This window comes from Mirounga angustirostris, unplaced genomic scaffold (assembly GCF_029215605.1).
Source record: "Mirounga angustirostris isolate CCGP_5_RB_7025 unplaced genomic scaffold, mMirAng1.0.hap1 SCAF_13, whole genome shotgun sequence".
Classification (NCBI taxonomy): Eukaryota; Metazoa; Chordata; class Mammalia; order Carnivora; family Phocidae; genus Mirounga; species Mirounga angustirostris.
In genome coordinates, this window is record NW_026991721.1 from 23,057,817 (window position 1) to 23,075,754 (window position 17,938).

General features: G+C 38.9%; 1 protein-coding gene across 3 annotated transcripts in view; it reads right to left on the reverse strand.

Moving 5' to 3' along the window:
• The window catches only part of IFTAP (intraflagellar transport associated protein), a 66,131-nt gene that overhangs the window by 27,281 nt on the left and 20,912 nt on the right, over positions 1-17,938 (reverse strand). The window lies entirely within an intron of this gene.

A 17,938-nucleotide genomic window follows, 5' to 3' on the forward strand; every position in this document is an offset into this window, starting at 1 on the left:
TCAATGGCTATTTTTCTCATATTTTATCTGTGCATCCATATACTTCTAAAAAGCAATGTTTGACTATTCTTGACAATTTAAAACTATAAACAATTTATACCTTTGTACTAAATCTATGCACATTCATGATTATCTTCTTAGGATAAGGAAAGCCTAAGATTAATCCTAAATTAAGAGGCTGAGAAGATAATGATAACATTATGCCATTAACAGAAATGTGGGGGATAAGTTTGGATGAGAGATAATGAATTAAGCTTTGATCATGTTCATTTGAAGTACCAGTAGAAACTGTGAGGGAAATGTCCCAGAGGCAGCTGCACATGTAGGCTAAAATGCGGGAGAGAGAGCGCAGCTATAGGTAAATATCTGGTAAAAATTACACTGGGATAATGGTTTAAGCCATAAAATTGCTTTCTATATTAGAATTAATAATTAGGGTTAACATTTATTGAGTGTCAGATACTCTTTTATGAGCATCTCATAAATCTCATTTAAAGCCCACAACAACCCTAGAGGTAGGTCCCATTTTACAGATGAAGAAACCAAGGCCTACAAAGAGATCGAGTAACTTGTTCAAAGGTACACAGCTGGTAAACAGCACGGTGGGGATTTGAACCCAGGCCTTCTGACTCAGAATCCACACTCCCAACCACAGTGCTATACCGCTTAGAGTAATATAGCAAATGAAGGCAACGCGTCCTTAGAGAACAGAAGAACGAAGCAGAAAAAAGAAAAAAAAAAAAAATCCCAGAAAAGAGACAAAGAAGAAAAGTTTACAATAGCACAAGGACCAAGGGTGCACAGTACATTCCAAAACCAGAAGTGACTTGCTGCAAATGACAATAGCAAATGCAGGAATCTATGTAGTGATCAACAGGAGAGTGATCAAGAGATTCAGAAGAGGCCAAGGGCAGAAATCAAGCAGATTGGAGAACCTGTCCCATCCCCTTATGGTGCTCTGCCATGAAAAGGCTCCAGAGTCACAAGGACTGTCTGACCTGTGAGCTGTGACTGTCTGACTGTGACCTATGAGGCAGGTATCTAACTAAAGGGGTTACAAGACAGCCTAATCCAGCCCAGTGGCCATGCTTTGTTTCTCTTGAGCTATTAGTTGCATCAGAGTCAGTGAGCTTCTTTTTCACAGCCTGCTGCAACCCCAGAGTCCTTTCTTTGCTTCCTTCTACCCCATCATTGGCAGAGTTAAGACTTGTAGGGGTATCTATAGGACATTAACACAGGACTACTGTTGGAATACAGAGATAAGGTAACCTAGTCTATAACATGTTATTAATACCCAATAAGCCAGAGCGGGAAAACGCAAGTACTGTATCATTTTCTCTTTAAAAGGGTTGTATTACGGGCGCCTGGGTGGCTCAGATGGTTAAGCGTCTGCCTTCGGCTCGGGTCATGATCTCAGGGTCCTGGCATCGAGTCCCGCATCGGGTTCCCTGCTCGGTGCAGAGCCTGCTTCTCCCTCTCCCTCTGCCACTCCCTCTGCTTGTGCTCTTCTGTCTATCTCTCTGTCAAATAAATAAATAAATAAAATCTTAAAAAAAAATTAAATTAAACTAAAAAATAAAAGGGTTGTATTAATAAATAACACAAGTTCCGGCCAGCTCTCCCTACTGACTCCTACACCAGCATCTGTGGCTCCTAACTAGCTTCCACTGGAAGAGTAGAAACTCTGATGTGAAGCATTAGCCTCGGTAGCTGGCATGGGGGGTAGGGAGGCGGGGAGGGGGGAGAATGAGTGAGTTAGTGGGAGGCTTGCCAAGAATACTGCTGGAGTAACCAACCAGCACTATGAAAGATCAGATAAGTGAGGTAAAGATGGTCTTAGGACTTCTCCTCCTGGACTTCTTCCCCTTTTACCGCCCCCAGAAGGGTCCTAAATCAGTCCTAGGGCAAAAATAAGCAATGGTAGCAGGGTAGCATGAGGTACGCATAGAAATGCTTGGAAACAGAAGTTATGTGAGGAATGAAACAGTTCCTCAAACTCTGTCAAAGTTAGAGGCAAGAAAACTTCCTGTGACTACCTGTCATTCCTCAGTGCACTGTTCTAATAGGAGGTGGCACAGTTTCCCTTCTCCCTGCTTATCCTTTAAGACTAGCACAATGTAAATCTAGTATTGACTGAGAAAATACTATGTCCCAGCACACTACTGTAATAGTCTATTGACTTAAAAACCTCAAAAGCACAGTGATGTTTGGGAAGAACAGATGCTCTGCAAGGACAAGCTCTATTTATTCTCATCATCACTCAATGTATGCCTCTGCCATTTCCCGTCACACACCAGGTGATCTGACAGATAACCAGATGAAACTCCTTCAAACTAAAGAGCAATATATAACAAAGTCCCAGGTGCTGATGCTGATGTTGAGCTATTGTTGGGGTCTCAAATCTAACAAAATACCTTATTCATCCTTTTAAAACTTCCTTTCATAAACATAAAGCTTTCATTTAAAAAATACCAGAAAAAAAAAATACCAGAAGATTCAGAAAAGAACTTGTTCTCTCTCTGATGGAACCTACAGTTTAGGCCTTCTTCCTGAACCTTGAAAGTAATTTCACAAGAATATATACTCTATCACTCCAAAGACCCAGAAGTGCTTCTTATAAAGGCTTTTATCATTTTTTGAAAAAGCAGCAAAAAGCAAATCTCTTGGCAGAATAAGATAGGAAAAAAGTTCTTTTTTCAATATGATAATGTCAAAATGGCAGATGTTGGCACAGCCCAGAATCCAAAGTAGCCTAAAGCCTCCCAGAGTTATCCTGGTGGCAATCCAAACGTTCCACCCAAGTGTCTGTGTCATCTCCTTCTGTTTCTGTGTTCCATCAAGTCCTTTTCCCCCTTTCATCTCATCCCTAATGTTTCTTGCTTTGAAATACGTGTCAGACATAACACACTTTAGAAATCTAGCAGCAATATTTCAGAGCACAAGTAGATTATTGAGACCTGAAAGAGAGTTTCTTTGGACATTTCTGAGTCAAAACTTCAATACAGATGAAACAAAGGCTTTTTATTGTTGTTGTTGTTGTTTTTCTCCTAAAGGTTGCATTATTCTGAAGCAATGGAATTTCAATTTTCTTTTGATACCAAACAGACAAGCTTCCAACAGATCTCCCTTACAAAGCCACCAACTAGACCTACCATGTCTAATTTGAGGTCAAAGAAAAATATTTCATTCCTTGAAAAGGTGGAAACCACAGATGCTTCAATAAATTAAACACTAATCACATACTGATTGCATATCATCTGGATGAAAGTGACCGCTTTCAGAGAACTCCATTTTGAAAAAAAACGTTTTAAAAATTCAAATAGTCCATATAAAAGCCAGAGTAGACAACACCCCTTGTGCTGAGAAGTATCACCACAGTGGCAGGAGAGTTTTCACAGATCAACACAACCAACATCAGAATTCATGACCAAATCATGACAACAACCTCGAGTGTCTGTACTTCTGTACAATGGTCAATGGCAACATAAATCAAGAGCATGTTCTCAGTCAAGAAGAGATAGTGACTATGTTGCTAGAAGGAAAGAAAAATTCATGGGGGTAAATTCTGTGCAACACTGGGTAGTTGCAAAAAGCCTTCTGCAAAGAGAACAGGGGATAAGCAATCATGCTTATGACAAGGCTGGGTACTTTGAAAGTCAGGGGGTGATTTTCACATTATATTCCTAGCCCAGAGCAATGTTTCTCTGGACAATAATATTTGCTCTTGATTTGTCCAGCCAAACTACTACTTCACTCCACCGCTTCTTGATCACATGCTCCTTGGTATCTGGCCTCCCCTGGAGCGATAGTCGTTAGGATTAAATAAGCAATTTAAAAACTAATCAATCATAAATCAGAATAAATCCAAAGAAGTTAAATTCAGCAGACAAATGTTTTGTCTAAATTCCCTTTGCAGTGCTCTGAATTCCAACTGTTTTATGTTCTTCATTTGAAAGGGCACAGGGAGGAGAGGATTACTTCAGCCTGGCCAGTAAGGAATAACTGTGCTTTCCCCGAGGCTGGATGATAATTGACTCATTATTCACAGTCATAGCTCTCAAGCTGCCAAGACACAAATGTACAACCGTGGCCCGGAAAAAACGTGTGTCAAAGCCCAAGATGAGGGACACAACAGCAATAAGTTGAAATTTTTGAAACATCCAGTTTTAGGTACTCACAGAGAGAAAAATGTGAAGAGAGAGTAAAGTAGCTGAAAGTTGATTTATGGGAAGAAAATCCAAGTGTCAGTTGAGTTATGCAATCCATTCAATCTGAAAAGTTATATTCCGGGCATCAACGATATGCAAGGCGACAAAGATGGGCAAGACCCAGTCCCTGCCCTTACAGAGTTGACAAACTAAGAAGTTAAGACCGGTATGCCAACCACCAAAAGAGAACACACCTGTGGCAGACAATGGAAGGGAGTCCAAAGTAAGAGAATGGCAAAATCACAATAGGTTTGGGAAAATCACAGAAGGCTTCACATAGGCATGGAGCATCTGAGCTGGGCTTTGGAAGGCAGTGACAGTTTGAACAGGTGAGCACTGTTGAGGTTATCCCACAGAGGGAAAACGGCATGAGCAAAGCCCCTGAGGAAGAGTCACAGAGTATTCCAGGAAGATGGGAGCGCACGTTCAGTGACACGTGGAAGGGCTTATATTTGGAGGACCTGACAAAAACTCTCTAGTTTACCTAGGCCCTTGGGAGTCACAATTAGAGCTGTGCTCTAAGGAGAGGAAATGGGTAGAATGGAGCAGAGGAGACTAGACTCTGGAGCTAGCTGTAGAAAGTAGAGGTAGTAATCCAGGTAGGAACTAAAGGAACCCTCAGCAAAGGATTTAAGAAAGGAAAAAAGAGCTCACAAAGGGAGTTCTTTTTTTGTCTCTAAAACAGAAATGAAGACACTATCTCCAAGTGGTTATATTTCCTCCCTCTAGATAACTCAGAATATTCACCTTATTTTCCCACTGCGATCTGTACTATTCTTTTAATTTGGCATGCCCTGTTTCTTTCTTTTTTCTTTTTTTTTTTTTTTAACCGATCTCTGTGAAGATGGAAGTAGATAATACAGCACGCTTGCCACCTGTGAAATGGATTACACTTTGGTGCAGAGATGCTACACATGTCACCCCGTAAGATAAGCTCACCTTCCCAAGGGATTTAGCCAAGGCCACAGAAGGGGGGTGGCCCACAGTAGCAGCAGATAGAGCACATTTGAGCACAGCTTTCCTTAGCTCCCAGGACCCTTAACGGGGTGACACCTGCTGCCGACACTGTCTACACAAGGTGGGATCTTGTTGCATCCAAGAAGTTCCTTTCTTTTTGTATCACAATCCTTACCTACTTAAAACTTTCAAGTCTATGCACATACAATTTATTTTCTTAGTAGGAAATATTAAGAGAGACAAACAGGACTCTCCTCATTCTTGAACCAAATCCAGAGTCACAAGGCTGTATTGTATACTCATCCAGTGAAGAACGTATAATAAAAATCTAAGTATCCATGAATAGTAGCTCCATTTCTCCATTACTGAGGTATAATTTACAAAATTCACTTATTTTAAATGCACAATTCAATGATTTTTAGTCAACACAGAGTTGTGCAACCATCACCACAATTAAATTTTTAGGTCCTTTCCATCACCCCAAAAAGGTCTCTGGTGCTCATTTGTAGTCACTCCCTGTTCCTACGTCTAACTGCAGGCAAACCACACCACTAATCTATTTTTTGTGGCTATAGATCTGCCTTTTCTGGACATTCCATATAAATGTAATCATACAATATGTGGTCTTTGTGCCTGACTTCTTCACTTAGTGTAACATCTTTGAGCTTCGTCAGTACTTCGGCTCCTTTTTATCCACTGCCTGGATAGCTCCCATTTTGTTTTTTCCATTCACCAGTGAATGGACATTTGGGTGGTTTCCACATCTTGTACCCCCTTGATTCTGATGTTGAGTTTGACCCAAGGACCACCATTGCTAACCCAATTCCATGCGATGCCACAACAGGATGAAACCAAAGCAAAAGACAAGGACAGAGTTCCAGCTTCCCTCCACACCCAGACAATGGGAAGAATGCACATACTCACCGAGGCTAAAACTCTCTGATCATCTTATCTCCTCACATGGTCACAGCCTTAGCATGAGGCCACTCTATTATGTGGTCCTGTTTTCTTCAAATTTATCTGAAATCACCTAAAACTACCTCTCTTGTTGTTCATTGCCTACCTCTTCTCACTAAAATGTAAGCCTAAAGAAAGCAGGGACCTCTCTGTCAGGAAATTACTCACAGTTCCTGAAAGGGAAAATATTCACTCTCCACTCCAAAGGGCATGTAACATTTAAGACTGAACGTAGAGTGATGCTCAACCCTTCAACCAGTGAGTTCACCACATGCTGAGCTGGAAGACTTGAGGAGGAGTTAAGAAAGTTATAAGACATGGCCTCTGCCTGTGAGAAACATATAATTCATTCCCTTAAAACTTTTACTCACTCAAAGGCACAACATTTTGCATATCTTTAAGCTAGCATGTCCATGTCTAAGAATTTATGCAAAAGAAATAATTAAGTATGTGGGCAAAGATTTCACTACAAAGTCAAAAATGTCTATCTATTCCCTTGAAAACTTTTACTGAATCAAGGCCTTAAATTTTTGCATATCTTTGAATTTCCATGTGTAAAAATGTATCCAAAGGCCATAAATAAGAAGGGTACAAAGATGTAGCTACTGAAAAAATAAATAAATAAGGCCAAAGGCATTACGAGGACCTACGAGGCTATCCACAGCCACGCCTCGTCTGCCCCACCACCTCCATACCGCTGACCTCAGCTCCCCCTCTCCCCCTTGCTCCTGCCACTTTGGCCACAGTGACCTCCTCACTGCTCCTCAACCAGACCCAGCTGCTGTCACCAGGCCTCCACACTGGTTATTCCCTTGGCCTCAAATACCTTTCCTTTAAGAATCCACAGGCTTTCCTCCATCAGCTCCTTCCCATCTTCATTCACATTTTACCTTCCCAAAGAGGCCTGACAGCATCACTCTACATAAAAATGCAACCCTATATCCCCCACCAGCACTCATGATCCCCATATCCTGCTCTGTGTATTTTTTTTCTGTAACAGAGCAGTTACTATCTTCTAACACAAATATTTTTCTTATATATTATATTATATATTATGTTTACTGTTTGTTGCGCTCTCCCCCTTCTAGGATGCAAATTCCCTGAAAGTAATGACCTTTGTCTCTTTCGGTCACTTATGTGAGCACTACTTGGCATACGGTAGGTGTTCAATAAACATTTATTGAATGAATGAGGATGTGCAATGTAACATCATTTATAATAGCCAAAAATTGGAAATAATTAAATGCCCAGCAAAAAACAGAATAGTTAAATTATAGCACATCCACACAACTGAATACCATGCAGTCTTTAACAATTTTGTTAAATAATCATATTTATTAACTGGGAAGTTCATAATACATTATGTGAAAAAGCAAGTTACAAAAAGTATTATAGTATGGTATCACTTTTATAAAATAATTATAATAAATTTGCTGAATATATACATGAATGAAAATATTAGGTTGAGACCTTACTATAATTTAGGTACTGTTAACATAAATAAACATAAATATGTATTTGTGGGTTTTGTATATATAATTATTTAATCCTAATAACACATCTGTGAGGTAGAGGTTATTATATCCATTTTACAGATAATAATACTGAAACTCAGAGATTTTAAAAACTTACCCAAGACCACCTCGTTAGGAAGCAGCAGAGCTCAGATTCAAATCCTGGTTGTCTCTAAGTCCTATGTTCGTAGCTAATAATTGTATCTATACACAAACTAATAAAACAGAACAATTCAGCAAAGAGGTCTACACCCATGGTTCATCTCTAAGACACAGGATTACAGTTTTATTAATTAGTTAACTGGATGTAGCTCCAGCTGTACGAAACAGACACCTGAAGTGAGCATGGCTTAAATGGGATGGGAGTTTATTTCTCTCTCATGCACTAATAGAGGTACAGATGATCCATAACAATATGGTTATTCTGCTTCACAGAATCATTCTAGATCCCAGGCTCCTTCTTCCTTTCTGCTCTGCCATGCCTAGGGCACCACCCTTCTCTCAAACCTGGTCCACGATGGTGCACGACATACTCTTGCCCCAGGCAAGAGGATAAGAAAAGAGAGGAAAGTGTGTACCTCTGTTCCCTTCTGTCATTAGTGAAGGCATGATTTAAGCTATTATATCAAGGAGGCACCAAAATAGAGCAGCTCAAACAAGAATTTTATTTCTCTCTCATGTAACAGTTTAGGGCAAGTGGGCAGGCTCTGTTCCATGAGATGGTCCAGGGATCCAGGCTGGCAGGATGCTCTGCCATCCTCGGCACATGGCTTCCATCTCTGTGTCTAAGAACCACTCTGACAATTGCCTATTTCCAGCCGGGGAAAAAGGATTAGAAGAGTCTGGGACATGTTTCTTAAAGATATCACCCAGAAGTTACACATATCAGTTCCCCTCACTTCTTATTGGCACAAACTTAGGAAATCAGCTATACCCAGCTGCAAGGAGGCTGGGAAATGTCATCTTTATTCTGAGGGACCATGGAGCAGCTAAAAATGTTACCGCTATAGAAAGAGTGTATTTTTCGTTTTCCTGTCTGTGTGTGAGTGTGTGTGTGTTCATGCCTCTGTATTTTCTAACTTTACTATGTGAACAAAAAAATAAACTTATCTATAGAGGCAAAAAGCATTTTATCTAACCAAGTCTCTTCTAAACTTTAATCTAGGGAGAATACCTATATGTATCTCCTTCCTTCTTAAAAAGTCGTTCCTAGAAAATACTAAGGAAAAAATACATATGCATACCTAATATTTCACATTTACATTTTTTATATTATAGACTCAAGATTCTTTTAATATTCAACTTTGATGTCCCTCTTTTAAATCCTAGTTACCTAATCATAAAATTTTACACTTGAATAAGTCTCTAAAAGTATCTTCATATATAAAATATACAGCAAAAAAGGTACCAAAGGCACCAAAATTATTGGAGGCACATTTCCTAGAAGTACAAATGACAAGATGCCTCTATGCCCATGTGGTCTCCCAAGACTCTTGCCTGTGCACTTGCCAATCACAAAATGCTCATAAAGAACACAGTTCTTCTGGCAATAACACAAGGAGCCACATTTCCCTGTGATGGAGTTAACTCTGGCCTGTACATACATGCTCTATAATCCTTCAGACTTGGGACAGAATGTATGCTGAACCAAAGCCCACCCTAAAATTCTGTAAGCAAGCATACCCTAGCCACTGTATCAGAGATCAGCAAGATCACAGTAAAATTATTCCTGTAACCCATTATTCTTTTTTACTGTCAAAGTGCCTTTTAAATAATATAAAATGGTGACATTAAACAAAAAAATTATGGTTAAAGAAAAATAATGGTTCTTACCCTCTGGGCAGGGGGTATAGACAATTTCATGAAAGCTGTGGACCTTATTCCTAGGAAAAGGCAATATATACAAAAGCAGAGAATTTTATGGAATACACACATCTCCCCATTTAGGGCATATGCCCTCCTCATTTAGGGCATATTTCTGAAAGTTGGTCCAGGCGTCAAGGCTCCTGGTCCGTACGTAGCACTGCTGAACCAAAATCTGGGGACTCATTCCCCAAGAATTCACATTTTAATAAGCACCTCCCAGGTGATACTTAAGGTAAGACTCCCAAGTGAAGATTCCTTGGAGTAGAACGTAAAAATTGAGACTTAAAGAGAGGGAGGTACAGGCTTCTCGTTATGGGATGAATAAGTCACAGGGATGAAAGGTACAGCTCGGGGAATAGAGTCAGTGGAATTTTAATAGTGTTGTATGGTGACAGATGGTAGCTACACACGTGGTGAGCACACTACCATGTACAGAGTTGTTGAATCATTATGTTGTATACCTGAAACTAATGTAACACTGTGTGTCAATTATACTTCAATTAAAAAAAAAAGATGTAGTATCTGATATCTTTGTCAAAGTATATAAATACCTTTGCTTAAAGGTTCTGTGTAAACATACTATTTAATCTCTCCACCAGAGGCCAGTGTAGCATTATTCCCTGAACTGTGTAGTCTTTAGACACTAGACAATAGACACTACACAATATATACCACACAGAGCTGCTTTTGACTCCATCAAGGGACAGGATGTGGACAGCTAACACTATAAACAATATTTTATCTTTCTTATATTGTAGATTCAGGATTTCTTTAATATTTAACCTTGATGTTTCTCTTTCAAATTTATTTATTTTATTTATTTTTTTTTAAAGATTTTATTTATTTGCGAGAGAGACAATGAGAGACAGAGAGCATGAGAGGGAGGAGGGTCAGAGGGAGAAGCAGACTCCCCGCCGAGCAGGGAGCCCGATGCGGGACTCGATCCCGGGACTCCAGGATCATGACCTGAGCCGAAGGCAGTCGCTTAACCAACTGAGCCACCCAGGCGCCCAATGTTTCTCTTTTAAATCATAATTAGTCCCCATAAATAAAACTACACTGGAGTACATCTTTAAAACCTACAAAGTACCTTCATGCATATTTCATCGGATTCACATAACAACCATATGAGACACACTGAGCAGGCAGAATTACCCCTGATTTACAGATTCAGAGAGATTAAGTGGAAGACCTGCAGTGTCAAAGAATTAATAAATGCCTGGACCAGGTCTTCTGAATCCTAAACTTAAATAGAACCCTTTCCATTACACTGGCCCTGCTCACGACAAAGTGAGAAATACAAGGGCAGTACACTAAACTCATCATAAAACTAAATCCCATCAACCTAAAAAATTTTCCTTCACCCTGAGATCAGTCAAGCCCTCCTTCTGCCTGCCTACACAATGATGCATCGACTTAAGACAACCTCTTTTATTCACACAGGTTGGAGAAAGTCAGGGAAAGTGATTTTTTTTTTCCTATCCCTTTACAAATAAATGCTTTTTAGGAGTTTTCAAACTCTATGAGGTGGAATAACATCTTCTGCACAGATCTGTAATAATCTGGGACTCATTCATTGGCACAAAGCATTAGAGCAATGCAAGAGCACACTTAAATTGTACATGCCTTTCACATTCCCTCATTTTTTTTTTCAGGGCACTTCAGGGCATCCCTCAGAAAAAAATTAAAAAAAAAAAAAAGGGCTTGAAGTCAAAAAAGGAGAAAAAGCAGTCTGAAAAATCCACTGTTCTAATCATTCTGATTGCTCTTTTCTAAACTCATATAGAGGGTTTATTCTAATCTAAAACTGAGTCCCCCAGACCAAAGGCAATATTCTGCATATTGTTACATCAGCACTCTGTAAAGAGTAGTTAGTATTAGCTTACCAATTGACCTCTAACTATACAGTCTGTTTGATTGCTCATGGGCCTTCACACATCTAGAGCATGTGAAACACAGAGCACACCGAAATAAGTAAGAATGACATATCAGACGAGGGACTCTGTCTCATTCATCTTCTATCCAGATTTTAGCTCAATGCGTAAAATATAGTAGGAACACAGTCAATACTGAAATGATCTCAACATTTGCAAGAAGAACTGCACTGACACTTTAATTGGGGACTAAGCCTAATACCCAGAAATTAGATGACTGGCTGTAAGTCACACAAAGCATAATTGATGGAGAAGAGGAGGAAGATGTGGCACTTGATCCACAAACCCTTTTTTCTAATCAGCAATCCATACACTATAAAACCTAAGGCAGGGGCGGCTGGGTGGCTCAGTCATTAAGCGTCTGCCTTCAGCTTAGGTCATGATCCTGGGGTCCTGGGATCGAGCCCCTCATCGGGCTCCCTGCTCCGCGGGAAGCCTGCTTCTCCCTCTCCCACTTCCCCTGCTTGTGTTCCCTCTCTCACTGTCTCTCTCTCTCTGTCAAATAAATAAATAAAATCTTAAAAAAAAAAAAAAAAAAAAAAAAACCTAAGGCAAAGGCAGGCTAAGCCCAAAAAAACACATGAAAATGGTATGATTCTTCTCTGTGCTAAAGAAGCAGTGGGTTTCAAGGAGAATGAGCTAACTGGTGCCACTTACATCTATCTCATCTGGAGGGAATCCAAGTAGGAGGGGAAAAAAAAAAAGACACTAACAATCTCAAACTAGACAGACTGTGGTTTGATTTTCATACAAAGAAGATACAAGTTTGATTGTAATAAAGTTTCCTGTTCGTATTCCTTTGGGTTTAGCTGACCATTTCAAAGAAAATATTATTGTTCTATGGCTGAAAGATTCCAGATTTGAAAGCCATGCAGATTTGAATACAGACCCATTCAACTGAATCAAAGGACGCAGTCTTAAGACCGCCTCCGTTTCAAGCTACGTAATTTACTCTTTCTCTTCAAGTACAACAGTACATTTAACAATGACTAGTAAAAATAACGTCTCGAGTTAAAGACAAATGCATACAAAACAACTGTGCACTCACTCAATATTGTTTTCATCAGCCACTTAAAGGTGACTGTGACCATCTTAATAGTTTATTTGGCCACTAGCAGTTTTCTGCTTACATTTCGTAAAGGTTCCATTTGCCTAAGAAAATTCACCTCTCTCATTTATATCCACACACGAAATATATATAACATATACATGTTCAAAACATATAAAGAGATTCGAAGAAAACTATTTATTTGTACACCAACCAAATTGAAAAGCTCATAATATTTTATTTCACTGAGAAATAAATTTATTGCAACAAAATACTATGCATCAAAAACACTGCCAAAAATAAATTTAATGGTTATAATTCAAAATGTTGTAAATACATAAACACATTTTTTCTCCTTTATCCAATTACACCTGAACTACAGCAGGCACAGAAAACAAACAATTATCTATGGACCAAAAATATTCATGGGTAGAATATGAATTGTAACAACCGCAGTTGAACATTTACACTAATACATCTAAAACAAAATAGCTTAATCAGCTCAAAATGCATCATAATTTGAGGGAGGAAATTTCCTTCCACCACTGAACCAGCAGATTTCTGTGTCTCTTAATTTGTCAATTTGTTCCCTAAATGTAGTGATTTAGTGATGACAAAAGGAATAGAGAAACAAATGAAAATTGCTTAATTACAATTTACAGATGTTCCCCCAAAGAGAAAGAATAGGGTACTGCTGCTGGGGCTGTTTCTTCCACTGGGCTCCGCTAGATATGATTTCACTTCGTTCAACACTTTTTCCTCCTTCAGCCTTCTAGGTGATATTTGGTACTGTGTTTTGACAAAGAAGTCACATACATATGGCTACTGCTATAAAACCAATATAAATCAATATAAAACCATGAAATTTTTTTTTTTACTCTTTCCAGCAATTAAAAAAAAAAAAGAGTCAATGAAAAGCCTTGACAGGGCTTCCTTATTCTCGCCCTTGGGATGCCAGACTAATTAATGGGGTTTTTTAATTGCCTGGTTGCTTTCATTAGCAAGTCCTCCTAGGATGCCTCTTACAACTTTCTCTTGAGATTAACATCCCAATGGCCTATGTCTTAAGTCCAAGGAAGGTTACTGCTATTTGTTGGGCTGTTTTCCACCTTGCACTTCACTGTTAAAACTTACATTTGCAAACGTGCCTCCCAAGCTGCCTTTTTTTTTTCTCAGTGTGGCTAACGGAAAAAAAAAAAAAAAAAAAAAAAAGGAGTAACAGAAAGACACTGCAAATGGCCTGTGAACTAAAAACACCACTCATTATTCAGCAGGGAATTGAAGTGCCTGATAACAAGTGTGTCGAAAATGGGGCCTGAGTGCCACCTGGAAGCAGAGCGGGCCGTTCGTTTCCAGCTTCCTCTGGCAGGCAATCTGCCAGTTGCAAGGGTATCAAAACAATGTTAAGCCCACCGGTCTCCGTCTAATCTACTGAAAACAACCGCAAAAAGCTACACAGCAAGGATTATTTTTTGTTGTGGTGTTTTCTTTTATGAGAGAAAGCTGTTTTTATGCTCCACTGAAATCCTTTCCTGCTCTGAGATTGGTGAGAGGGCTAGCTGCTTTCGCTGTTTTTTTCTCTGCGGTATTTTTCTACAGCAGATCTTAAATGTATCCTTCAGATTGGGAAAAGTCTCTCTGTACCCCTACGGAAGTTTAAAGATGTGCTTTTCTAACGTTCCAATTCAAAACAGCTTTGGGGACCAAAATGATATATCAACTTCGGAAGTGTGTTGTTCTATGCGCTGTCACCACTTTCATTTTTAATTACATTTTCTAGAAGTTGTCAAGTATGAGTTAGTGATATTCGTTTGGCTGAACTGACGACTCAAAACCTATCAGTCTGGAAGTGTAAAGCAAATCCCAGCCCAGGATTCTAAGCTCTTGACAGAACAGGCGCTCAATAAGGAAGGAAACAGAAGCCTCCAGAAACGAGAACTGTGTACCTTTGAACAAGTCCCTCGGCCTCTGGGGGCCTCGGCCTCTCCCAGGCAAGACACCTGCAAATCATCTTTGACTCTTTCTTCTCCCTCATCCTCTGTCACTCACCGGTTGCCAAGTGCCATCAGGGTCTCATTAGCCTTCCCTGCTTTCTGTGTCCCCCTCCCCGGCCCTGGGCCATACCCCTACAGAGGTATTTCTGTTCAGGGTCCTTGCTGGGCTCCCTGACTTGCTGTTTCTCCCCTCCTTTGCCTCTGCCTTTCAAAAATGTGTTTCTCTGTGTGGGGGACTGCATTATCAGAATTGTAGTCTAAACCAGCAGTTCTCAAAACTAGTGGTACAGCCAAATTATTAGTTAAGAGTCTTATGAATGTAAAAATTCCTAGACCCCTCACTATAGAGCCTCTCATTTAATAAGCCCAGGATAGTGTCTGGAAATCTTTAGTCTTATACAAGTTTGACATTATAGACGTTTTTCTGATATTCAGCCAAGCTTAAGAACTACTGGTCTATAGCAGTGCTGCCCAGTAGAAATATAACAAAAGCCACAGATGTGGTTTTAAATTTTCAAGCAACCACATTTTTAAAAATTTTAGAAAGTGAAGTTAATTTTAATAATGTATTTTCCTTAAGCCAATTTTCCAAAATATTGTCATTTCAGATGTAGTTAAAAATAAAACTATTATTGAGATATTTTACATTTTGTTCTCATACTAAGTCTTCAAAACCCTGTGCATATTTTGCACTCATAGCTTATCTCAATTCAGATGTGAATTTTTCATCAGAAATACTTGATCTGTATTTGTAGTAGTCACCCCCTCTTCCATGAGGAATTTGTTCCAAGACCTTCAGTGGATGCCTGAAACTGCAGACAGAACCAAACCCTATCTATACTGGTTTTTTCCAGTACACACATACCTATGATAAAGTTTGATTTATAAATTAGGTATAGTAAGAGATTAACAACAATAATAGCAAAGTAGCATAATTATAACAACATACTATAATAAAAGTTATGTGACTAGGTCTCTCTAAAATATCTTATTATTCTTCTTGTGATGATGTGAGATGATAAAATGCCTATTGGAAGAGATGGAGTGATGCGAATGAGGCAGGAATTGTGACTTAGCATTGGGCTACTATGACCTTCTGATGATAATTCAGAAGGAAGACCATCTGCTTCCAAATCCTGGTTGACCACAGGTAACTGAAACCACGGAAAGTGAAGCCACGAATGGTGGGGGTTGGGGGGGGGACTACTCTGTATTTCATGAAATTTACATTTGAAAAAATTGACTCACATACCCAGGTTGTCCCAAACACATTTAAAAGTTTTCCAATAACTGAACTGAGTAGCAATATTTTTATTTAAGCTTAAACTAATTAAAATTAAGTGAAACTTAAAACTCAGTGGGCTGCACTAGCCACAAGTCAAGTACTCAACTGCCTGCCACATGGGCTAATGGATCCAAACTGGACAATGTGGACCTAATGATCACATCATATGGTAACTGTACATTCCTGAAATTAGCAATGGTGATAGAGCGTTGGTGTAGTTCCTTAAAGAACTAAATGTGAATGAGGTAAAAAATATGGATTAAGCTCTCTTATGATTACCTAAGATTACTAAAATCTAAGAAAAACTGAAACCTATTCAGAGGTTTTGAAACTCTAAGAGTTTGGAACAATCTCCACCACCAGTTTATAAAGCCACAGGCATTGGCTATTTGTCCTGAATGTTCCACCTCAGGGGGAATTTAATTCTTATATTAACAAGTATGAAGGGAGAGGGAGGTTGAGTTGATGGGATTTTTTTCAAAGACATGTTGAAAAAATAATAAAACACTAAAAGCACAAAGTATTGCAAGTGAAATGAGAATAGCATAAAGAGAACTAGAACTCACACATCAAAATCAGAAACTAAAATCTTTGATCTAGACATAAGAAAACAGGTTAAAGTAGATAAATGTAGCAGTGCATAGAAAGCTGTTATGTGGTAATATTAAAACCAGTAGAATCACTTGGGAATTGGATCCTATGTGTTTTAAGATTAAAAGGAAAGACTGAAAAACAAAGACTTATTTAACAGTTAATCATAAAATCACAATAGATTCTTTTTTTTTTTATAAAGATTTTATTTATTTATTTGACAGAGAGAGACACAGCGAGAGAGGGAACACAAGCAGGGGGAGTGGGAGAGGGCCAAGCAGGCTCCCCGCTGAGTAGGGAGTTGTCCCAAACATATTTAGGATCATGACTCGAGCCGAATGCAGACACTCAATGACTGAGCCACCCAAGCACCCCTAGTAGATTCATTTCAATTTCCAAACTATTTTAAGTTAAACAGTTGGTAAAGTGGGTAACTTTAATGAAAATTAATCATGTAGCCTGAAGAACAAAATCAATAACAGTGCGTGGGGGGAGGGGGGGAGAGAGAGAGAGAGAGAGAGAGATTGAGAATTGCGTGTAACTACTGTAACCACCCCCTAGGGTTTCTACTATATGTAACAAAATGGACTTGAAAAGATTGAATGTCCATTTCTAAGTCACTGGCTTCTTAAATATATAATTTCTGTGTGACCACAATATGAGTAGTAACTAACACTCTAAAAAATGGGAGCAGATGGCTTCCAAATCAGATCATGTGGTAATCCTGGTGTGGAAGGAAATTAGAAATAACTCTCACCCTTACTAAAACAAGGCTACATCTCCACCTCCACCATATATTATTTTAAAGAATGTATATATTAGTACTAAAACAAATGGAAACATGATCCAAAGGACAATCAACAACGGAGGCATTTTTAACATCTTTCAATTTGGCTCTGATCTGTCAAAACTTCCTGCACTCTATTTTATTTATGTCTTAGGACCCAAGGCAAGTTTTGGTTCAGTGGTTACCACAGACTCACCACAGACATCTTCTCCAATGGGTAGATTTTATTGCCCTCCCCAACCAAGTAAGGGCTGTATGGCCCTCCTATGAGCTCTCACAGAACTGTGCTTTCCTCCATTATGGTACTTATCATACACTAGTGTAAGTTTTTGTTTATTTCTTTATCTTTCCTCCTGGACTATGAGCTTGAAAACACAAACTATATCTTATTTTTGGATCCTCATCACCTAAAACAATACATAGACCACGGGAGAAACAGAATTAATGAATGAATAAATGAATAAATGCATTAACAGAAAATCAAATACGTTTTCACATCTGTGTTTTTATAACTTAAGCAAACGACAGAAATATGTCAGACAAGGAGAGAAAAACACATTTTTCCTCTAGATGGATAGTTTAGAAAGACCTGTAAATTAATCACCTTCACAAAGAAACTGAGATGCCAAAGATTAAAACTTAGCCTCTTATCTTTACCCACAATAATATCAATAATATAATAACATCGTCACCAAATAATAAATAAAACCAAAATCTGCACACTGATTTTCTAATACAAACCTCACGACTTGATCTTACTCTCTTGAACTGATGACACTACTGAGAATTCAATTATA